Source organism: Hyposmocoma kahamanoa, unplaced genomic scaffold (assembly GCF_003589595.1).
Source record: "Hyposmocoma kahamanoa isolate Upper Pololo Valley unplaced genomic scaffold, ASM358959v1 62, whole genome shotgun sequence".
Classification (NCBI taxonomy): Eukaryota; Metazoa; Arthropoda; class Insecta; order Lepidoptera; family Cosmopterigidae; genus Hyposmocoma; species Hyposmocoma kahamanoa.
In genome coordinates, this window is record NW_020653850.1 from 3506299 (window position 1) to 3532747 (window position 26449).

The 26449-nt window shown below is 35.8% G+C and overlaps 1 protein-coding gene across 2 annotated transcripts in view; it reads right to left on the reverse strand.

Annotated features, from left to right (window-relative positions):
• Window positions 1-26449, reverse strand: part of LOC113229384 — a 149274-nt gene that overhangs the window by 49596 nt on the left and 73229 nt on the right. Inside the window, exon 1 of one of the 2 annotated variants that reach the window (XM_026462954.1) lies at window positions 7270-7617. The exons of the other annotated variant lie outside the window; for it this stretch is intronic. The gene's annotated coding sequence lies outside the window, so the exon portion shown is untranslated. Of the gene's footprint in view, window positions 1-7269; window positions 7618-26449 lie in introns of those variants that run through there. 2 annotated transcript variants of the gene reach the window in all.

The following is a 26449-nucleotide window of genomic DNA, read 5'->3' on the forward strand; positions in this document are numbered from 1 at the left end:
AAATTTGTGTTTGGATCAATGTACAAACCCAAGTAGTCAACAAGCGCGCGAGCAAAATCTTTCCAATTGTCAACCGCATAAAATGAATTGTATGTGTAATGTAATCTACTTCACTCAATAGCTGAAAGATTTACGAAGCAAAGCTCGTTGAAAGATAAAAATGTTCTCTCACATGAAAGACTGACGTTTCCTGAACCAACTCCCTGTGTTATTTTTAGATGGGATTATTGTGCATTAGGGGTTATAAAATGAAAAGCGTAACGATGTTGAAATGCTTTACAATGTAAGATTAAAAGAAAATGTACTATAAGGTGCGTTTGATGTTGAGTGGTCATTTGACGAAAACTAATTAAATTAAGTTGATTGAAATGGAGATGTTCGGTTAAAGACACCAATAATTTGTAAAAGAGCTGGGATGTCAGATCATATGTTTTTACAGACATCTGTTCGTTCTAACCTTTAACATTATAACAGTCATAAATTTCAATACGGCTGATAATGTGCAGAGCGTATTGATAGAAAAGTGATTTGCATTCCAATGACAATAAATACAATTGGTGGGTGGCACACGTAAATTACGAACTTGATCGTATTGTTGTTCAATACAAACAGCTATTAATTGAACACACTGCAATATAAAATAACTGATGTAACAAAAAATATGAAAGAATGTATTGATAATAAAAAGAAGGATCATTTCGATGCATTATTGAAAATCAAAGCAATGCAAGCAATGATTATACAAACATTGTGAATCACTGGTTACTTGAAATCAATGTGTTGAAATTTTTGAAAGGGATTCCGGTTATGACAAATTCTGTTAGCATAACGGTGTAGGTGCAAAGTAAACTCAAAGAAAATGTTCGTCATAAATGGTAAAGTAAATAGTGATGATGCAATTAATATGAATTTCAATTAAGATAAACATATATAGTTACTGCAACAAATTTCTTTGAACTTGGCATGTAAAAACTTTACATAAACAATATAGTATTGCACAGAAAAGCATGTGCTACGTACAAAGCTCCATCCAGGAGTAATCAATGTAATGTCAAAAGCATCTTTATCAAAAGGCCAAAAGGCTAATGATAATAATAAGGAAATGTTAATTAACATAACTCATGCAATAGTAAATATACGACAAGTTATTTACATAATTGATAATAAATATAAGCTTATATCGGAATATTAGAAAGGTGACAACGATCTAAAGGGCGCTGTTATTTGTTAAATCACTAAGACCGAAACAAGGGCTTTCGAATAGTAATCGACATACTATATAGATAGACCTGAATATATAATACTTTTGCGATGTCATAAAAAATCTAAAAGCATAATATTTTAACATACGTAAGAGATTTCTGTTGTAAAATTTTAAAAGGCAAGCCAAATAAGGAAACCGCAGCCAGATTATAGATATTGAAGTGCAAATTTTTAAATAAATCTCTAGCCTTATTGTGAATACGTACGTGACTTAATGGAACATTATGCTAACATTTGACGTAAGCATAGTCAGATGAAGAATAGGGATTGTGCTGAAATCATACCTTATTACAACGGCATACGTGACAGGTCATAGTATGAAGATCATATTATAGTACACATTATAATCTATACAACTATGAGTGATGATTTTCCTTATGTTTCATGCCAATTATTGTTTTTTCCGACAAAACGGTATTTTACTGTCTAAAGTTATAAAACAGAAAACACCAAGTCGGCTATATCTGAAAGAATACAATGTTGAATTTGTAAAAACGTTCCTATTTGCCATCAAACAAGATTTACTAGGCTGATAACAATATCGGTTAGTTTGGTTGACGAAACGGTGACCGAAGCTCTCACTTCCGTTGACATAGTGAAGTTTGTGTGGTAATCGAAAGCAATTGGTCGCGTTCGTTTTGTGTATTTATTACGTTTGAATATCTTTTAAAAGGAAGTAGTTGTGTGTTTTTATTTCCTGGCGAGTAATGACATTGAAATTTGGAGCATGAATTTTGAATTTGACAACACCGTTTCGCTTCCGTTAAATTTACCTCCAATGCTCAGATGCACTCATTGAATACAAGACGGTAGATGAGTTTTGTACCTCGTTTGCGATCACGGCCAGTCATCAAAGGAAATAGTGAACCTAAAATACAATGACGTATTGGTATGGCCAAAACTAGCGAAGACTAGCAAAGATATGGACAGACAGAAACAGAACAAATATTCACGTTGTTGTAAGGTTCGGAAGCCTGGATGGTTACGGTGACAGGTGAAAAGACGAAGCATTGGAAATGTGGTGTTAGCATCGCCTGTTCAGGTGTTATTGGACGAATACATTCGTATTAAAGAAATTACAGCTGGAAAATCACAAAAGATTGTTTTTCAATCTGTCTGCTCCGTATTCTACAATACTTTGACCACATTGCACGTCGAAGTGCTGACAATATCGAGAAGCTTATTATCATGGGTAAACGACCAAGATGACGAAGTAATAAAGATGGTGTAGCAGGTAGCTGGAAATTTAAAAGTACCGGTCAATGCACTTCACCCAGGGGAATACAAAGGGAAATGGAGAAGTACCATAGAAGGTGAACTTGCACTTGACAATGAGGGATCAATGGATAAGGAAGAGGATTTGACAACAGCGTGATTAAAATGAAAAAAAAAAGATTGTTTGAAAATGGAACTGGGTGGCGTTAGTGCGTTCTTTAATTTATTATCCAAGAAGGGCGGAATTAAAAGTATGGTTTGTTATTAAGGGGCAAAATTATCCCTATTTTGAATCCTATGCTTCGCTCTGGTTTCGATGTAGCGTCCGCACCATAAATACATGTACTAATAAAGAATGTACAACCTAAACATTAATGCAAGGTTTCCATTAAAACGTCACATCATCATCATTGTTGGTAATTTGACTTATGTTTGCAAAAAAAGTCAAAGCACACTGCACTTTTATGCTGATTATGTTAATAGCCTAAAGAAAACGACATAAAACTACAATAGGAAAAATAAAGTACTAATACAATAGGTAAGAATAAAGGATGCATTTCAAAATTACATTTGTGTAGTACAAATAATTTGGTGATGAAAAATGAAAACTTAATTTTATTGTTGGTAAATAATATATTATCAAGTACATTAAACTACAATATTTTATTTTATGATGCTTACGGAAAAAACCTTTACTTTCGTATAGAACTATTAAATAGTATACTTTCAATAATATAATATTTTTTGTTATATAATAAGTAAATTGGGAAAACATAATGTAGTACGGACAATGGCGCATCAGACTACACATTTTTGTTCGAAAATCGCCTCCAGTGCAACGGAACAAGATACGTCAATGTGTAGCTTGATGTGCCGCGGAAGGGAATTTTGTAACGAAATTGTACATAGTATAATATAATGTATTTTATGTAAAGTATAATATACTGTAAATCAATTATGTAACATATACATTAGATACAAGATGGTCGCTCCGAGAATTCCCGAGACAGCGCTAAGAATTCTTCAGAAGATGTGCGATCTGTTTTTTGGCTCATACCAAGTTTGTACCCTAAGCCCTATCCTTAGTGGAGACCTTTACCGTGCAGTATTACATAGAATAGGATGGAGGATCTTATAATAATAAATTAATACGGTACTAAATGCCCAGCTAGTAAAACGTCCGTTATAGCGATCATTAACTTTTATAATAAACATACTTTTATGACCAGAACTATTAACTCTTCGAGCAATATAATTTTAATTCCTTGGTATAAAGAAATGCGTTCAAGTATGTAGGCACTTTCTCATTGTTGACACAAAATGGTTACCTGAGGAGGAGTAAAATCTTTTTTATTATGTATGGAATAATCACATTTAAATTTTAAAAAAAATTTGACAGCGCGCCCAACAAATGAGATTGTTTGAAAATAGAACTGCTTGGTGATATTAGTGACAGCAGTCCTTTATGTATCTTTCATCAATTATAACGAAGGGACGGAGAGAATGACAATTATAGTGTACTTTCTAATTGTTGATACAACATGGCTTCCTGCGCAGGACTAAAATAAAGAAAAAAAAAAGACATTATTTTAAATTTTTATTGAATTGATATTAAATTATTTTTTTGTGAAATTACTCCACTAGTTTGTTAGAATTATTAATACAAAGATCGACACTCAGAAAAAATTCCCTCGATTCGAACCGACGTCTTCTAGCTTACCGTGCCAGACGCTATACCAACTAAGCCGCGGAACAAACCAGCGGACCTCACGAATTTTTCTATGTGCTAGCGTCATGTCTTTGTATTTGGTTTTTCAACGACTTTCTAGTCGTAGCGCCATCTATGAGAAATCTATGACTGGTAGCTGTAGAGGTACTAACTGGATGATAAACCTTTCACATTATTTAAATTTCGAAAATGAATTTCGATTCGAATATTTTGACAACACATCGCGACTAAATTTGGAAAAGATTGTTTGAATATAGAACTGGCTTAGCTTGACATCTGTGCTTAAGTATGTTTATTAATTATCCACGAAGGAAGAATGAAAAGTACAGTGTTTCACTGAGGAGCAAAATTATTTGACGTTATATAAATCCTACGCTATGCTGTATAAATCCTTACCTTTGCCCTAGTCGTAAATACCTTTCCGATAGATCCGTATTACATTACAAGTAACAAATTTAAGTATTAGTTTCCTTCCAGGAAAATTTACGTTTTATTAATTTCGTATTGGAATGTCTCGATTTGACTATGAAATATTAGAATTAACGTAAATTTCAGATGATTCATGTGAAGTGAATTTAATGTGCGTAAATTGTAACCTATTTATGATGTAGAGCTTGCATAATGGGTGACACTATTTTTGTGTTAGTTTAGGTCGTGTCGTTATTCTTGACGATTTTTTTCGTGACACCAAGTGAAGGGACGAACAAGTCACGGCGCGTTCCCACTATGTCGTCGCGTTTTATTATCGCTGGACGACTGTCGTGTTTAGCCAGTTCCCATATCACGACTATCTGTCGTGGACGATTTTTTATCGTTGAACGACTGTCGTGACTAGCTGTTTCCATTGCAAAGCGAGCAGAGGGCGCGGGGTACGAGAGGGGAGGCAAGGGAGCAGATTACGTGCGGACAGCGTTAAATAAAACGTGACGACAATAGGAGCTGCGACAATCTATCGTCACGTTTTTGTCGTGGCGTTTTTTATCGTCTGACGACTGTCGTTCTAGCTGTTCCCACTGTGACGACAGTTTGTCATTGTAACGACAAAAAATCGTGAACGACAGTTAATCGTGTCGTGCTATATGTGAAGAACTTCATTTAAATATACAAGTCACGACACTGTAAACTGCACGACAATCTGTCGTCACGACATAGTGGGAACGCCCTCAAGCGACACGCCTGTCCATAGCAGTTGCGCTGCCACTCGGAGCTCTAAATTGCAAAGATCTAAAGGGGTATTTCCACTGACATATTAGTCCCATGTGCCTGTAATTTCACCAACCTCCTTACCCTTGTAAACCGATACGCAGTAATGCTCACATTACTGCTTGGGGCAGAAATAGTGGTGGCAGTACTTCCCTGGACGAACTCTTTCGCAAGGAGCTCTCCCGCTACTCCACCGATAAGAATCTAGATTATAAATAAGAAGAAGAAGAAGCTTATGTCAGATTGATTAGAAAATCAGACTCCACTAAACAAGACTGCAAAATATGAATCAAAATGCAAAAGTCGGAGATCGCATCAAGGAGAGGGGAAAAATTTATATTCCTACTTTCGGAATATCATAAAAGTTGAATCGTATAAAAAATAGTATACTTACGTATAGCACAAACCTCATCAAACCTACTACCTGTATTGCTTATTAACCATAATGTACCCAATGATTTGTAACGTCCGTTCAAGGCACTGGCTGCTTTCGTCGCGTAACTATGATTGACTGGTAATAATGAAATTTTAGTGATTATTCATATATTCTTACTACATTCTTGCACATTGTTTTGTTTATAGTTCAATTAGTTTCTTTACAAAATGCAAAAGGCTTCATAAGGCATGTTTCTCAAGTACGTTTCGTATTTAATAAGAATTTTGTTTATATTTTTAAGTAATTTTTTCTGTACATGATTAAAATTGGTTTTTTAATTCTACAATTTCTTTTTAAATGGTGGTTTAACTAAATTTAAAAGCATTGCCCTACAATAATATGCATTGCTGTATTTAAGGAAGGTAGATCTACTATGGTACTTGTAGTACAATCTTCTTTGGTTTATCTCTTTCTTCTTGTGGTACACTACAGAACATTAGCGTTTGAATATTTTCTCTATTTTCCTTTTTAAATATTCGTCATTCATCGTATTTCTCATCAATCATAGGAAGCATGTGACGGAGTAAAGTACTCATGCGCACAGTTATGTTTTTTGTGAAGTTATCGGAAGACGGTAAGTTCTGACAAAAAGTAGGCCATTGCTTTAACATCAAGAAGTTATTTAATGCACTATGCTGTTGTGGGAATAGCAGTATGAAACCACTGTTTTGGATATAACTGACTTTTATAATGAACATAATTTTCATGACAAGAATTATAACTGGCTTAGGGCATTAATTTATATTACTAAGTTAGTGGTTAAAAGTAATAACGCATACAAAGTTATTGAAGACCACAAACCAAGCCGCAGTTTTCACTTAATCGATGAAGATAATACCTCTGAGAAAAGTTTTGTGGTGGACCGCATTTAGAAAAATCTATATCTCTCTAATTTTGTTTTTCTGCTCAGTCAATATCTGTGAATACTAAAGATTTTGTAAAGACTTATGCTTTTGTATGAAAATTGTGATTCATGATAAGTAATTTCGTAATTACTATGAACATAAAAGACAGGTAATCCACCGTGAAAGACAGTCAATCACACAGAAATAATTATCTATTGAATCTTGGTCTCTGTTTACGTCTCCAAGAATTCTTGAATCGTTAACGACAATTTTTGCGCGATAAGTTGTTTTTATTGGTGATGTTATTTCATAATAAAATACGTTTTAATCTGATAATGTCAGATTTTTATCACAAGTGTTGTGAGAACAAATAAATGATCCGCAACATCGCAACTTATCGTGATGCTATATGATAACGTCTACATGCGCGTTTACAATGTCAATCTGTAAATCCACATGACGATTTTTACTACGCTTTGATTCTTCTGCAAAAACATTTGTCCTGTTGCTTAAATCACGGTATCTAATAATTGCATACTTACCCAACGTAACAGTATTATTAAAATTGTCTTCATTACCTGTTTTTAGTTTGAAAATGGGCCAAAGAAGTAATCCGAAAGAATGTTGAGCGACTTTCAGTCCAGTGAAAGTATCCTCGGATTCTTCTCCTTTACAGTCTGATGCACTCAATCCACAAACGAAAACACACTTCACCAAAGGATGTCTATCCGTAGAAGATCACAATACTGGCTAGCGTAAAGAATTGACATAACCGGCACCAATTGTCAGAATAAAGGTTACAATATTGTCAAAATTTTATTATCGGTGGTCACGAGAACGGATGTTGAACGAGTTTTTGTGAATGTGGATGTTAGGTGCGCGGGAGTGGCGCGGCCGTGCGGTGGCGGAGCGCGCGAGGTAGTGAACGGCGCGCGAGTCGGTCCCTCGATCCGCGCGGATCCGACATTGTGCTTGTCGTTTTAGGAATGCAATCTCCCTCACTCTCTCAAACACGCAGACGTTTTCTCCTATTCACCAGTTTGTCTCGTTTCCTCATCGTTATGAATGGTTGTGGTTATGCTATCGCTATGCAGTTGTGTCCAATAACTTCCAGTAGATGCGGTTCGGGTTTTACGGCTCTTTTTTGCCGACCGTCCCTTCGAGGGTTCACTGTTTGCTGACCTTTTGCCATCTGCGTTTTCAGAAAAAATCTGTTCGAATAATGCTTTTGTTCATGAATGGTTAGTTTACATTTTTACTGTCAGTCACCTTAACGCTGTTTATTAGAAAAGCTGTAGAAGTTTATAGTGTCAGGATTTATTCCTTATTTAGAGATTCGGTGGGAGTGCATTTACCGTACTTAATATAATTTAAGTGTACTGTAGTCCAGATCTGAGATCAGTCTTGAGTCATATGCAATGTAGGTATCAGTTTGAAGTTGATCTAAGCGTGAAAACGATAATAATGATAATGATCCGATGCTAACGAACATAACATGTGCGGTGGAAACAAACAAAGTAAAGGAAGTTACATGTGTTCCGCAGAACAGAACTCACACTAAAGACCATTTTATGACGAGCTCGGACAGCAAAGCAAACAATAGTTGCTATACTTGGGTATATGTTCACCTGTTGCGACCCTATTGAATCAACCTTCTTCGTTTCCTTTATTAATTTTATAGACATTCATCTATTCCGTAGTTTTGATTTTTTAAGGATATCATCGATCTGGTTGAGGTTTGTAATTTTATGAAAATTGGTAGACATTGCATATTGCGATCCATAGACCTATTGACGATAACAAAAATATTTTTCTTCCTAGAGTGCCTCTTCAATCTTAAAGGTTGGCCGTCAGATTCCTGTATTTGTCTCTGTTTGACGGAGGCAATGCCGGTCCACTTCCGGATGTTCCGCAGCCACGATTTCTTTCTTCGCCCAGCGTTTCTCTTTCCCTGCACTTTGCTCATCATTATCAGCTGTATCCGCGTGTATCTATCGCTCCTGGTCACGTGACCAAGATACTCTTTTAGATAGATGGCATCATTTTCCGGGGCATATGAATACGCTGAAGCAAACTAAAATATACTCATTAGCAATAAAAGCGGGTTCAATGTAATTGAAAAACTTGATGCTAACAAAGGAGTTAGGATCCCGAAAGGTATATGAAGGCTAGTCAATGAAGTTGCAAATGCCTTGTTATAGCATGGTGGACGTGGTAGACGATAAGAGCCTTCCCGCACGACGTAGCTTTCATTCCTTTGATGTACGTTTGGCGCAACTTGGGCAACAATCGGAAAGTACCGTACGCCGATTGGTAAATTCTTTCACCACGATGGCAAACACTGTAATGTATGCCGAAGATACGGAAAAAAAGAAGAATATTAATGTGGTAAGTTGTAATAATACAAGTGCAAAACCAGTTTTCAAATTTTATTTCGATATTCCATTTAACGTCCATGCGTGTAATGTACCTACGCAAATATTAGTTTAGACAATATCGAAAGACGTACTCTGAAAGGCCAAGACTTAGTGGACATGCGAAGGAACAAGATAGTACCAGGAACGAATGTAAGACAATACATTTCGTCCTTTTATTGCAAAGAGATAAAGTGACGTTCAATTGTTTTTATTCGCCGGATGTTGGCCTTCAAACAAAAAGATTGATATTCAACACGTATTGTGACGTCACGATAAGATCTGCGAAAATCTAATACCTTGTGACTGTATATGTGTATACTTTGTAAGAGATTGTATGCTATTTTGTTATGTCAATACAGTGGCATTCTATTGAGGCTTCATAATACCGTGAAACAATCAACTTTATCTATCTAAAGGGGGATAATTTTCAGAATTCTGAGCACGATGCACCAGGGCCCCAAGTCTGTTAATTGTGTTGAAACCATTGGTCATTGTAATTCCATTCCAATTATGAATAATATATGTGGCTCTGCTAAAATCTAGTGGTAACGGTAGTTGAATCTCAATATACTGTCAGTGGAATGACAGTGACGGCATACAATCAATCACTGACGATCGATGTCGCCTTACTAAAACTGCCATGCAAATTACTATTCGTTTCATCAGCAATATAGTCTTCAAATATAAGTATACGATATTAAATAGACTACGCCAAAGACGCCATATAATAGCAGAATACAAAAAAAATGTAATGGCAGTTGAGTACAACCACACTCTTACTTGCTTCCCTGGGCGAATTCTTTCACTGAGATTATATTGCAAGATACTATTTGTTATTCTGTTAAAATTTAGCTGTAATGGCAGTTGAGCCTCAATAGTGTTCCCCTCGGACATGCACAACCAGTCGTGCCTTTTTAAGCACTGTCCGGCTGCTCATGAAGGCATGCAATGCACCATTCATCTGATTCCCCGCGTTCCCTCTCATTTCAATGTCACTTTCAAATTGCAAAATTTTAAATTAAATGTATTTCTTATAATGTATTATCACATGTGTTTATCATAAAATAAGCATAGAATTATGCACTTAAATTGTAAATAAAAACGAATCGAAAGAAACGTCAAATAAATTAGCAGACATCGACTCGCCATTGCAAAGCAGAATACCAAAAAATTGCGATGACAATTGAATAGTATTTACCTCGATGGCTAGCCATAGATAAGCCACTAACTCTTAACTTTTAGCAGAATACCAAACGTACAAAAACCTGCCATTTATTTTCTATCTACACACAGCTGAGATGATTTAAAATTAGCAGACTCAGGGCCCAGGCCACTGCAGTTGATGTCATTTTATAGTTAAATAAAGATAGAAGAAAATGTAATATTTCTGTTTTTCCATATAACATATATTGTTTTTATTAAAAAATAAATGCGAATTTGACCGCAATCTCACCCGATGGAGCATGCACATCTAAATCATCTTTATTCACTCTCAGCTTCAAAAGGCTTCAAGTAATTCCACTCCATAACCGTTCGCCATGTGAATGTGCAAGCGTAACGCTTCGTGTGAATCTCTATATAGCTTAAATAAATTAAAAGGTATTTTAGGATGCTCTGAAATAACCGGTTATCATTTACCAGTTACATTGTGCATGTGGGCCACAAAAGCCGCAGAGCGTTTCTGTCTTCACGTTACATTATTCACAGCAAAAGCACAATAATATAGTGTGAAACGTGACAACGTGAATTGATTTTATTTTGAAATCTTTAGAGTAAACTGTTTTGTATAGAGAACAGGAGACAATCAATAATTGTCATACATATTTTTGTATGAAGAAAAAACTACATGAGCAGGAAATGTGAATGAATACAATAGAAATGTTAATAATATTTAATTCCGATACAAGCTTTTCATTATGCCTTGCATTTGTAGTTCAAAACATTATTCTACAGAAAGTATAATAACGAGTATTTGACTTGACATTGAATAAAATGGATATTTTGTATAGAATACTTAAACAGTGATAACATTTAAACGAGGACAGCCTGTTGTATCCTGTCCATCAGCAACGTTTCCTTTTGGATGGCTAAACTTATTCTCAGGTGGAAGGAATTGCACTGGCAATGTGACCACTGGGTCACAGGGGCGAGGATTGGACCACAGTGTCTACATAGATCGAATCTGACAGAAAACCAATTCATTTTATCATTTCTATATTCGCGATATGCATGGTCTAGTATTTAACACTTATGTAAAAACATTTTTGTTTCAAACGTTTCATTACAATCTGTTGTAAAAGCGACACCCGGTAAACATAACATTGATAAATATGGTCTTAGTTAATGATAAAAACCGATTACTAGTGGAAAAGCGGGGAAAGAACAATTTCTACGTACATGTTTCCTGCAATCTATGTACTTTAAAACAAGAAAACGTTTAGAAAACAGCGAAAAGAGGTCTGTTGTCAGCTAACACAACTGCGTACTAGCATATAGTATTGAATGAGAGACATATAAAAGATGTAACAGTACATTTTTTGCTGCCTGTAGATAGAGAGACGTCCTTCAAAGGTGAAACTGTACTTACTATACTATACGAGCACTTAGAATCGTGTATGGTACTCGAGTTTTTGTCCCATGCAAATAGCTTTGTATGTAGGTTAGTGTGTGACATCGAATATATAACCAGAAATAGAGAAGTAATGTCATTTAATTTGTTTGAAAACATTCTGCCATATCATTACCGTGACAACTGCGCTCCGATTGGCTAGCCCGAATTTGAAACAATTGACGGGTGTCGTCAACTGTTTCACTTCAATTCGACCGGTTAACTTGAGCTTTGCTATAATGGGCGAAAATTACAAAATTACATATTTAATATTTAATTACCGATGAAATGTGATTCTGTTTGATTTGTAATTAGATGTTTTGCTGTTTTTCCCACATCACCGAATAGAACAGCACGGCATTGTTAGAGATATTATCTCTATTACAATAAGTACAGAATATTTTTTGGAATATACGGAGACGTACACACAGGTCAGTAGTTGGTCTGTCTATATTTTAGTGCAAACGAGAGTTGATATTTATAAGAGCTGTAACGCTAATGTGTTACCAGGAATATACGGCCCTTATCTCGTCTCTATTTCTGGTTATATACTCGATGGTGTGTGACTTCAATTTACTGAATTGTCGAAATGGATGATTTGCAGTGTTTGTGATCTAAAAAAATTGAAACCAGATTGCTTTGTTTTAGCCAACTTCACATATTTGATTGAGAGAAACATACGGCATTTAGCTTTGGGTAAATATTGCCGGTATCAGTAAAATATGTGTTTTGCATAAGAGTGAGTTTTAGGTCGGTTTACAAACTGGGCCCCAGAGCGTTTCTGACTTATAAAGTTCAGCGAAAATGAAGATCCCAAAGAAAGATCCTTATGCTGGTGTCACAGTACTTACATGTATGAAAATTTGTATCCTATTTTACATTGTACAAGACAAACTATGTAATGCCTAGAGAATTCGTATTAGTAGGTACAATGAAAACACTAAATATACATCAAAGTTTATCTTACTTGTAATCAGAATTGGTTCCGACATCCACAAAATTATCGATTAGGTAACAAAAGCACATGGTTCAGTTTCGACCAGATGTTATGCAGAGTCACGTATTATCGATCGAATGTTCAAAATTAGGAATGTTTTTCGATGTCACGTTTTCAACAAGCTTGTGGTATTATTGATGGCAAGCAACAAGACGAAATAGTCGTGCACCAGAATTTTAGTGGCAGTAGAGTGACTCTAGGGGAGTACTACCACCTTGCCTATGCCTGCTGTTAGCAAGTACTGTGTGATATTACTATGATTCGCTTTTGAAGGGTAACGGTGTTGGTAAAATTACAGGCACATGGGACTTGTCAATTTATGTCTCAGGGTAACGGGCGTAATGGCAGTGCCCCTCAGATCTTTGCGATTTAACGCTCTGAGTGGCACTGCAACCGTTATGTGTAGGTATATCGCTTACCACCAGGCGCACGACTTGTTCATCCCGTCCGTTACTTGCTTTTATAAAAAAAAACAAAATTACAATAAATAAATATTAGACAACATCATATACGTTGCTCTGCTTATAAAGTACGTAACTAAAGCACTCGTGTTATGGAAATCGGAAAGAACGACGGTACCACAAACACCCAGAACCGAGGCAATATAGAAAAGTTTCTACATTGACCCTGCCGGGGATCAAAGCTAGGACCTCAGAGATAGCGACACCACGAAAACCGGTGTACAAACCACTCGACCACGGAGGTCGTCAAATACGTCGGTAAATAACGAGAAACGTTACACAAATGACATAAAGTTTATTATGCTATGTATGATTTCGTTGTCAAAATTCACATCCATTCCATTCCACGGCGATGTAAATTGAGTTTTAATAGCAAAGACCTAAATGGTGCTGCCAACGTGTCCGTCATCTTGGGACATAAAGTTGAAAATCCCATGTTCCTGTAGGTTCACCAACACCATTCAACACCGGAACTCAGTCTTGATCATATTACTGCTCGGCAGCAGCAATACGTATGGTGGCAGTATTTCCCTAGATAGATGAACTCTTTCTCACTTTCTCAGTCTCTCTTTCTTTTACTGCTAATAAAACGGTACTGGTATTTTAGAAAATAAGTTTAGAAGGCGTTTCGCCTTACTCCGATCCAAGATCCGATTATTGCCGTAACGGCCTCATGTTGAAATCAATTGTTTAGGGATACATTCGATTTATATGAATTTCAAAACCGTATGCATATGCAGAAGTACCGGAAATTTTCTGCTTTTCTGTGTTCGCCAAGCGGTCCAAGCATGGCGACTAATTTCCCGTTAAAAATGACCCGTCTTTTTTGTAGATCCTTATCGGCAGTAAGTAACTAACTATTATAAATAATGATTGTTAATGTATAAACGGTCCAAACGCTCTTCCATAAACATACTTCTTTCGTTAGTTGAATTTTAACCTAATTAACAAGTACCATGGTGTTGGCTGTGTTCCAAGTTTTTTCAGTTTACTAACCACTTAAAAAAACTATTAACGGGTTACCTAGATATAAAAATTCTGAACAACATTCGGTGCTTTGTTTTATTTATCTGTAGTTAGACAAGATGAAAGCAAAAAACTACGTGACCAAAATCTATGACCTGATGATGATTTCTGATGTATATTCTCTATATAGTTTTCACACCATCTTCCACAAGCATGTGTCTTCACAAAGATTTAGAAGACACGTATTTCGAGTAGTAAGTCTCCCTTTTCGTTTTCTTCAGCGTAAATATTATATATTACTTTATGAACCAGTCGACCCTTGAGATTAAGACCATAAGGCCATTTTGTGCAGTTAAAAGTGAATTAACTTTCAATTAAAGCCAAGGGTTAACGACAATTTGCTTCGCTACGGGTCCCTTCTAGTTATAAATTATTCAATTGATGATGTGAACGAACTCAGAGCTTAACTTTGAGCAATTCTCTTAGATGTATTGCCTAATGTAATAAAGACTGGTTCTGAAAGGCGTGGTGGTTAGAAAGACGTAAAATTCGTCGATATCCTTATTTGATAATTTTTGGGTGTAGGGGCATTTTCGGAACCTGTGAACAAATAAGTAGCTGTTTATAGTAACACACCTTTTGGCCCACGTCGTTTGACTCGTCATTTAGAAATAAATCAATTGAAATCTTTTAAACGCTGAATAAATAAGAAACCAGGAGTATATTTAAGGGTAATTGAACCACGAAGCCGGAGAGTAAATGTGGAAAAGCGACAGATTGTAATACTTAGTTTGCTTTACCCGGGCTTTAGGTAAGGAAGAGAAGGAAAATCAGCAGCATAACTTAGGACGCTTAGGGCACCCAAGGCATTTAAAAAAATGGTCATTTGGATCTAACACGATAGAGATTCTAGTCTTTTTGCTGGCAAAACAAAAAAAAATCATTACCCAACGCCAGCGCTAATGTTAATAAGACAGAATAAGATATTTTGCAGCGGGCGATCTGGTTGCGATTTCTTCAAGGCGACTTTAGGATAGAAAAAAACGAGATGCAAAGGGATCTAATAATAGTATTGTAAATAATGTTAATATGTGCATACAATAATAATAAATGATAATAATATTATCTAATACATTTCTATACGTGAGAAGGAAATAAAGGAACAGGAGAAAAGATGAATGATAGAAGTTGGGGAAATGTGTCTTGATACGTTATTTGAAGAAATAAAAAGATCTTTCCTCAATCTATAATATTTCACAACTTTTTATGAACTGAAAAGCGACAACCGAATGGCGGCCAAAAAATGTTTGTATAAACGTGAGCCGTTCTGTAGCGAGACTGGTAGATGACATTGTCAAAGTTTCGGGTCGTACATGGATGAGACTAGCACAAGATAATGGTGGATAGCACACATTTAGTCTCTGGATGATGTTCACCGAGTCTGTATATAAATCCCACCAAGTTTATGCATAAATGTTATCTAAACTTGGTACAACCTCGTTCAGCAAAATCGAAAGCGTAATCAATTACAAGCGACGCGATCATCGCGACAATGCCTTAACGGTTCGCGGCTTGTGACGACCTGTTTGCTCCTCAATTCAAAATTGTCATGCACGACATAACCAACAGTCTTTTGGTGTTCGTATGTTTTGGTGAAATGCCGTTGACGTTAATAAAACTGTCCAGCAAAAGCGTGCTGTTTGGGAGTTTACAAACTGGACCACAGATTGTCTGTGAGAGACCAATTCAAAGAAATTTTGAAAGTTAAGGGTACTGAAGAAACAAGCACATGGGACTTGGCAACTTTGTCTTTAAGTGGCTAGTGCAGTGATAGTGACTCTCAGGTCTTTCCGTAGGCGTGTTGCTTACCATCAGGCGCGCGACTTGTTTGTCCCGTTATTTGCTAATCATAAAAATATAAGGAAATATAGTAAACTAAAAATTTCTTCACAGTCGTCTTCACAAAGTCATAAATTCATTTAAGGGGCATATGTATACGCTTCTTAAATAAGATCCTTGCCGATATTGAAAATTTGCCAATTGTTATTTATGAGGTTTAAAACGTATCGTGAATCAAAAACTTTATCGATATGTTGTATGACGTGTGTCGAGAGGGTTTAATGGCGGCTGCTTGTGACTATAGCTATTAGCATAAGCCAAGAAAAGTTAAGTTGCTTCTAAAAATTAAATGAAGAGGCACTTAATTATTTTATTCAAGTTTGTTTTATTGATGCTATCGACAGTGTTCATAAAAAGACCAGTTTTTTTTACGATACCAAGTAACGGGACGAACAAGTCGCAGTGCTACTAAGAGCTTTAAAACACAAAGATCTGAGGGGCACTGCCAATGCGCCAGTCACCCTGAGACATAAGTTGAAAAGTCTCATGTGCCTTTACATTACTACTTGCTACGGAATAAATAGGTAAGGTGACAGTATTTCTCTCGACGAACTCTTGCTGAAGAAGCCATATTGCTACTAAAATATAATATTATGAGATTTTACCGAGGATGCTACGTAACTTTTCCACAGTAATATAATATTCGATTTAAATTTAGATGATGAACAATCTTTCCTAGTGTCCATAGAGGTAGTTGTTCATTATCATGTGTGGTCAGCCTATAAATTGTACTTACATTCACTCTTTTTTATACTGGCTCTACAAAATGATGACTGCAAACACCGTTCCTAGTCACTGTTTTTTTAATATCGTCATGTTGTCAACCTTGCTTTTAGGGTCGAGTAATATTTGACTGTTTATTTAATTAATATTTTTCTACTCTTGTTCTTTAATCTGTTAGTTATTATTTCATAAACCATGACATAAAAAAATAAGGCTCAAAAAATACAAGGCTCTTTTCTGAATCAAAATTCTACTGTTTATGGTACTCGCTACTGAATTGAAAATTTTTTATTACAGTGGTGTACACAGAACTACCAACAAGCTAATTCAATATACTTATTCAAAATAAATGTATAATTTCATTATTGATATACAATTTAAGCAAAAGATTTAAGAGTCACATCAAAGTTATTTTTATAAAGTCGTTAAAACGTGACCAGAGAGAAAATTGTGGAGTTGAATAGAGCTTCAAAATGATATAAAACTGAATGGCGTCATTAATAACGTTTTAAAAGCGAGAAAAAGCCGTTTTTATAGTGCTATTTTTTAGACGAAAGTGGCTAGCACTGTGGGAACAGAGTGCTTAAAAGACCAAGTACTTATTATCCAAAGCATCTGTTAGGGTAAGAAAATTTAAGGGCGCGTTTATTCGACACGAATTTCATCGCGCTTACATCGCATCACCGCCGTGCAGCGATCGCGTGCATGTAACTGTCATGGCAAAATACGCTCTATTCATTTAGATTTTACGTTTTAACTTAAATGAGCGTCCCGGGCGCGCGGGCGAGACAGGCTTGTCTTTGGTTTACGCGGTGGCCGAGAGGCGACCGCGCCGCGACCGCGCGGTTGTATTCCGACGAATTGAAATGTTGTTGCCTAGTAAATATAATTCAGATTCGCTAGTAATGTACGTGAAAGCGTGGCAATTTTCGCGTCGTGTAAGTGGGCGCTTAAGTTCCGGAAAAAAATGTTTCTATTATATAATTATAACTTATTTATTTAAAAAAAAACTGACCTCAAAACACATGCTCCGCTTTGGCTGTGTTCGTTCCCGTGGTCTCCTCAACGAAAGAATCATAAGAGTCCAAACACAAGGTAGCTGCTGTACACTGCTGAGGAGTTCCTCTAATCTGTCTGCCACACGCCTAGCCCCGCACTAGGGAAACCCTATATCGCGGGGATACACATAGGGTAAAACCGGGGTAGATGCCGCAGTGGGATAGGTGCCTCGTTTTCAAAAAACCTAACTTCCCCAAATCGCAACAAAGAATAATTAGTTTAAATAAGGAGTATAGACACCACTCATCAAAGTTAATGCAGGGCTTCGTGTGGAATAGACGCGTTTGGCTTGTGCATGCGTTTATCTCCGCGACGAACACGATAAACGGTTCAAAATTTCAGACGCAAGTATTTACTTTTGCATAACTTTGTAAGTTATAATTAATTCCGTTTTATTTTTATTATAACTATACACCGGTTCATTAACTGCGCACCTGGGTGTCAATAATCGCTCTATAGTATATAGCTTACTTATATAATAAAAGGGCATCTTTCTGTATCAAATAGGATAGTCGCCTCAATTTTTCGCGGTTTAGGTGCCTTTAGGGGCAAAGGACAAGACAAGATTAGGAAAAGAAAATAAAAAAATACATTGTTTTAGTGAAAAAGACATGTAAATGATAATAGTTTAAAAGTAAGTAAAACTACCAAAAAGACAAATTGTTCACAGTTCAAACAGCGAACAGTTTTGTATATAGAATGTTTTGATAGCTACAAAAATACGAAGTGAAGTAGGTGGTAACTTTAAATATGTATATATTTATTATTAAAGATGTAATATGTATGTACAGTATATTAAAGATTACAATTAAAACATTTTATTATGAATTTTACTATTTTTATTCGAAATGGCATCTATCCTTCTTAGTTTTTTCATTGTGTGGCGTCTATCCATATAGGTAGGCATCTATCTTCAAAAAATAGGTTTGCAAAAAGTCATTTTTTTCAAAATCAGTAAATGTTAGATCAATAAAAACAAGTATTAATGATGTAAAAGATTAAACCAGTTATATCCATAGGAATTATTCAAGGTAAACTAATAGTTTATAAATTAGGAGGCCCTTTCAAAAATTGGGGCATCTGTCCCGGTTTTACCCTAGACAACTTACTCCCCCAAATACACGAGGTAATAAATGTTGGTCATAAAAATATTTCTCCCGGCCAGGGAATCGAACCCAGCATCTCTGCGTGACTAACCAGTAAGGTAACCGTTCGGGTACAGAGGCAGTTAAACTTGATGTTTTGACTAATTTAAAATTTTCAATTAACCAACATGAATATGAGAAATGTTCTTAGATCTGAGTTCGTAACGCAGTATAGGTAGACTATATTTACAGTCTAACTGCTATATGTGATGCGTATTGCTTGATTAGCAATTAAGTTTGCGTTTTATTTCAATTATTTTGTGACTTATATTCTAGAGACCCAATAATAAACATGTCTCTTTAAATCAACGTATTTTCCTCTATCACATCTGTATGTAATGAGTTCCTAACCTAAGATCGAAATTCATATGGTCGATTAACATGACGTCGAAAGAATTTTACATTATTATGTTACTTAGCGAATAAACGACTGACCAGAACACATTTAAACCAATTAACTATTTACTTTTGTGTGACGGATCGGTAACATATTTGTCGATGCCCGTTTGGTCGAAAGAACGACAGATCTTCTTTTTGATGATCGAATGAATCATTTATCGATTAACGTATCAAAAGAACACCCAGATATCTGTAATCGAATGAATCGAGTTATTCAAAGTCCTAGAAATGATCGGCCGAAATGCATAATTTTTGTATAATTTTGAAGTTTTTAATCTTTTTTAACCGACTTCGACAAAAGGAGGAGGTTCTCAATTCGTCTGAATGTATGTTACGTGATAAAGTACGTAGTAAACCGATTTTGATGATTCTATTTTGTTGGAAACACCTCAGATGTGGACCCATTTAAATTTGAAGAAAGTATTCCACCTCTAAGGGTGGCAAACTAGGGGATGAATGAGTTTTGAGTTCAGTTTTTTTAGAACTCTGTACTGAGATTATTGTAATCTATAAACATATAAGAAATTTCCATTCGTATATGAGATTAACAACGTACCGTTAAAACAAATATGTCAAGATAATTCGTAAACTTTGAAGGTTAAACAGAACTAGGAACTAATCTAACAGCAACAGAAATAATAATTGAACCAAACACTTTTAAGTAAACAACAGTCAACACGTCTAATATAGGTCGTGAGTTCAAAAACCCTGGATTATATTTGGCCGGGGAACCCGGATACTGCACAATGGGCAACGACACAGAAATGTGGGCAAAACGCGCTAATTCTAAAACGCAGTTGCGATTTCCTTATTCGTTGAAAACGTTGACGCTTTGAGTTTTACGATTTCAGCTTTACTACAGCAACATTCCTATAATACAGGTGTAGATTTCAGTTCGTCCAGGGAAGTACCTTACCTATTTCTGGAGTGGAGTTCGGAGAGTGGGATTTGAAGAGTATGGGTGCTGCGCTGAAATTACAGACACATGGGAATTTATAACTTACCTACGTGTCAGAGTGACCAGCGCAGTGGCAGTGCCCCTCAGGTCTTTGTGATTTAAAGCTCTGAGGAGCACTGCAATGTTATGGATACACGTGTACCACAAGGCGCATGTCTTGTTCGTCCTGTCTATCGGTATAATAAAAGAATGACAGGACGAACAGGTCCTGGTGTTAAGCCTGTCCATAGCCATGCCATTCAACTTTAAACCAACCGCAAAGATCTGACAAGTCCCATGTGCCTGTAATTTCACCAGCACCTTACCCTTCAAAACCGAAACACTATAATGTTCATATTACTGCTTGGCGGCAGAAACAGGTAAGGTGGCAGTACTTCGCTGGACGAATTCTTTCACAAGGGTCTCCTGTAAAATCGATGATCGAAATAGGTGCCTACAAACCTTTGAATATTAACTTCAAATGTTAAAATGATTGTTTCATCAGACAGGGCTACTGTTGTACCGACATGTTTTGAAACCAAATATGAAATGTCATTGCGTGACCTTGCATCTAAACTTTTAAGTATAGTAGCGTACGAGCGAGAAACCATTGAACACACGTGAAGACTGATATTTAAAATGAAAATTCTACTCTATGCTGCTTTAGATTAGAATGGTCCAAAGTGTGTAGCCACCCAGTGAGAAATCTTCCTGATAATCTTATATCAACGGAACGAACCAGCGGACCTCACGACTTTTTCTATGTGCTTGCGTCGTGTCTTTGTATTTGGTTTTGAACGACTTTATAGTCGTAGCGCCATCTAGGAAAGATTTATCACCCAGTTAGTACCTTTACAGCTACCAGTCTTGGCGAGAGCCATCGAACACTCAGAAAAAAATTTCTTCGATCCGGCCGGATTCGAACCTACGTCTTCTAGCTTACCGTGCCAGACGCTATCTATCGATCTTTGTATTAATAATTATAACAAACTAGTGGAGTAATTTCACAAAAAATAATTGAATATCAATTCAATAAAAATTTAAAAATCTTATATCAAATTGAAAAAAAAAAATTTAGTCTTCAAGATAATCCTCACTGACCACTAGGTGCTTTCAAACATGAATGAGTAACCACCAGTACTCACTAGAATTGGCATAGATTCAAAAAGCAGTGTGAGTCAATAATGACTACATATTGTTACAGTTTCAATTTTACAAGTTTCTTACTTTAATACATTTTACTTAGAAATTACTTCACGAATCTACATCCCATTTTATACGACTGAAACACGTCAAGTCTCGTGTTTTTGATACATTTTGTAAGAAAATGGAGTGACTTCTATAAAAGAGACTACCTAGAGAAACCGTAGTAATTTCAGCACTCACGAATAAAGGAACAGATCATGACTGGAGTGGTTACCAAAATGGATTTTGTACATCACTGGAATCACGGTTGTGAATAAAAATTATAAATCTGGAAGATATTATTAGATATTATTGTGTATTAGCGTTAATTTGTATGAACTGCGAAAACTTAGTAAGCAAAAGACAAGTATATAACTTTTTTGTTAAGAAAACCGACTGCAAAAATTTGTGAAATTAATTTAATCTAAAGTCAGAATTGCCATGATGTTGTCCAACCTCCGACAAGAGAGGAACCCCAAAAAGAAGAACAACAAAACTTCATATTTATAACGGAAAATATTAAAAATTAAACAATGTCTTGACAAAAACATATTTGTTTCTTGTAAATAAATAGTATAAAATTAAAAAATCTGGAACTTCCGTAAAAGCTTTGTCATTTAGGTCAAATAACTTGAAACAGAGATCTTTGAATTTTTCGACTTATTTACCTCCGTACTATGCTTACATACCGCACTCATGGTGTATAATAAGGTCATATCTGGAAAATTTCAACTTTTCTGGAGAGAGGCTTAAAGATTACGGGATATTGTGCCATTGAGTCCAGGAAGGTTGTTCTTTTAAAAAAACATCAAGTGATGGGACGAACAAGTCGTGCGCGTGCGCCTAGTTAGCCTAGACGGTAAACTACACGCCTGTCCACAACAGTTGCAGTGCCACTCAGGGCTGTAAATCGAAAAGATCTAAGGGGCACCGCCACTGCGCCCATCGCCCTGAGACATAAGTTGACAAGTACTATGTGCCCGTAATTTCGCGTTAAAACCGTAAAAACGTTGTTCCTTTTAATAGCTAAACTTCGTATCACTAATAAGATACATCTGCAAAATTACAACTTTTCGGCTCTTAAAGACGTTTAATTATTAAATTGTCATAGGTAAAATGATATATATCATAGCAAATTATGAATGTTTAATTAAATACCTCTCCTATTTAATATCACATACATAATTTGCTATGATATACATATTTTGCCTATGACAATTTAATAATTAAACATTGAAATGACGTCATAGCTTCTGCACTCTATCCACAGGGTACAGGCGAACAAAATAATATTTAAAGTTTATTATCTAACGAGTTTATAACGATGTGTAATGTAGGGAAACTTGGGATAAGAATGTGCGCCAATCAAAATGGTAGTTATTGTTTATTGTTGTTTGTGGTATTTGTAAAACTAAGGATTGAAACTTAACAGTTAGAACTGTGTAGGTTAAATTTTTTTTTTTATTTGGTGAATTGGACGTATGATGTGATGATTTTGTGACATAGTAATTGTACTACCACTCAGTACTGGTCCCATTAAAATTTGTAGAAAATGTTCCACCTCTAAGGATGGCAAATTAGGGGTTGAATCCGGTTTCGCGCACTTGGTATAGGCATATCAGCTTGAAGCTGCTCGCCTATTAATAATAAATAAATAATGTCAGGATTTATCAGGAGAGAGATGTAAAGATTCTACGAACGAATAATTATGCATAATTTGTTTTTTTATTTATGTAATTCAGGCTACAAGACCCATATAATATATATCTTAAGGACTAACATACATACTACATAATAAAACAATATAATAAGCTAATCTACACGAATTGCTATTCTCGACGACGTGTGGCGCAATCTGGTGTTAGGTAATCGGCCGCGGAATCGCAGAAACACGACACCCTTTGACCAAAATTCCTCCTTTATGAAGGTCGACAGATGTACAATTCACGGTGTGGCGGGACTCCAACCGCTCGGCCCGGCTTTAAGGCTGATGTACTCCATTATAGACATGGGGAATAGCGTTACATTTCTATCGCCGTGACTGTCGTTCCGGTTCCAAAAAAATCACAGTGATAAATCATCGTGATTTTGTCATGACTGTTACTTCCGTGACCTTGTCACGCCTATAACTTACATCACGATATACGGTTTTAGCCAGCGGCTTCTTTTTAATACTTATAGCCGTTTTTTATAGAATGATTTAAGTTTTTACTCCCTTTGTAATAAGTTTCAATTCCATTCAAAAAGTTGATTTTCTATTTAATGTAATTTTGTTTGTTAGTTATTTAATGCGAATCTTTGGATTGTTAAAAATAGCAATAAAGTGTAATGTAATTATATTTCTAGTAGAATGCACAAAGTAGATTATACATAAATATAAAATACCAATTCTTTGTATAATAAAACAAATATACAAAAATATTTTACTTTGTTCATAAATAGGTTTATAATAACTGTTGCAGATTTTTTTCATCCGCCTTTTCTAGTAGTAATAAGCACCCGTAGGTGCACCCTTGTAAGTGAGCAAAGAAAGTCATCATATTTCATTCATTCCCATCGCCGAAATGGCCCGATTTGAAAAGAACTACAACGAGTGGTGCGCTCAATCACCACGGAACGGAGATCGCGTATTGTATCAAATACGTATGTCGTGATGTGAGTGACGGGGATAGCTATTGGAACGGAGGAACACCTATGTGACTTTGGAACGTCGTTCCTTCAGAACGAGTCACGGTGATACTGTTTGACGGCGGATCATCGTGATTTTTTCATCGTGACGTTATTTATCACCCACCTCTACTCCATTATCTCCTCAGACTTCGTGGAGTAATGTAGTCGCGACAGGTACAACAGCGACGTCGGTATGATCGCACGCAGCAGAAAGTTCGGTCCTGTCGGTGCTGTGCCACACAGGTTACGGCTGGTGGGCTCTTCCTATTCACCACCTTTGCGAAGCCGTCCTCGTCCCACTGGTCCGTCTGCTTCTGTGGTTTTATGTAGTCCGTATTATTTTATGGCTTTCATATGGATAAAATCACATCTGTCGTATTATCACATGTCGCCAAAGGAATGTTTTCATAATTGAAATATGGTATGAAAGCTAAAAGGGCGCTGAATTGGGATAACGGTGTTTTATCATTTTAAATTATTTTTAAACGATGTTGTATACGAAAGTAGGAAGAATTACACTTTCACTGTTATTAGTTTTATCGTTTTCTTTATAGCTATGGTCAAATTTAATGACCAAGAACAAACTAATTACGTATGCCAATGACAATTAGAACACGCCATGAAATAATAGAAATTGTAACGTTTTTATAAAAAAAACGTACCTTAAAAGTTCGTGAAATTACTTATTATATGTGTATTTGTCAAGTTTTATTGAAATCGGTTACCGGAAAGTGCGCGAAACCGGTTTCATCCCCTAGATTGCCACCCTTAGAAGTGGAATATTTTCTTCAAATTTAAATGAGACCAAAAAAGAATCACCAAAATCGGATCACAAGTTATCGCGTAACATACATACAAAAAAATAGAGTCTAATTGAGATTCTCCTCCTTTTTTAAAGTCGGTTAAAAATAACTCAACGCATGTAATCACTTCTATACTGACTATTCTTGTATTATATTTCTTGTATTATAGTTCTTATTATATTTTTGTGTATTTTTTTTATTTAAAAGAACTCATTTTTATTATTGTGTAATATAGGGTTGTTTATTCATGGCACCAAAGAGAACTGGCTATGAAATTGAATAATTAAACTGAAATCATAAATGAATAAGCATCAAAATTAGGTTCACAAATGCCGGAGTAGTTGCGTGATTTACATACCAAAAAAAATACTGTCGAAATTGAGAACCTTCTCTTTTTTTTTGTAATCATAAACGAGCGCTAATATTTTCAAAATATGTTAAAGTGACAACAAATTGTAAGAATCGTCTTCACGAGTAATAGATACTACTTCCTACTAAGTAATAAATATTACTTCCGTGGCAAAAACCTTTGCCGCGGAAGTAGTATTTATTTGGTCTGTGGTTTTTGTTACACATAGGAAATTAAAATATTTTTTCGGATCTATATTGTGACGGTCTCATGGTCACCTGGTGGACCTGTAAAAGACCGTTGGTTTGTTTGAAAAAAGTAAAATACGCGATGTATATCCGAGAAAATAGTTTTAATTTATTAGGGTTGTCATAGTTAACATTTTTATAAAGTTCCATGTTAAAGTGATATTAAAATGGTCATATACAAAACCGACCTACAAATGTGAAATTGCTGATCAATGTATAAACCGCGCTCTTCGACGTACCGAACTTAATTAAACTTAAGTTTCTAACATTGAAAGTTACACTACTTTCTCTGCGTTATCTTCAAACTATCACTACATTACGCGTTAACGTGTTTAATATTCACTTAAACTCTATAACTTGTGTTAGAAATGTAAAAGTTTTGTTGTTTATTTATATACTATTCTATACTATATAGAAGTAAGCCTTTGAGTTATTTTTATTTATTTTTTATATTAGACAACATCACGTACACGTTGCTCTGATCGCAAAAGAAATAACTAAAGCACTTGTGTTAATGGAAATCGGAAACAAAGACAGTACCATAAACACCCAGACCCGAGAAAATATAGAAAAGTCACTTGTTTTTTGCATTGGCCCGGCTGGGGATCGAACCCGGGACCACCAGATGGCGACACCATGAAACCGCTATGCAAGCTACTCGACCACGGAGGTCATTCAAATCATAAACAGTAAAAAAATAACTATAAATAAAAAAATATACAAAAACTAAGAAGTGGTATCTTCTTAATTCAAATTAAAAATCATAGTCTCTTCACGAGCTTCTTTTTCTTTTTATTTAAGAGCTAGCTCTTGTCGGTAGAGTAACGGCTAACGACCTCTGTTCAACGCCCTAATTTTGATTTCCTGATACGACACAACATTACCTTTTTCC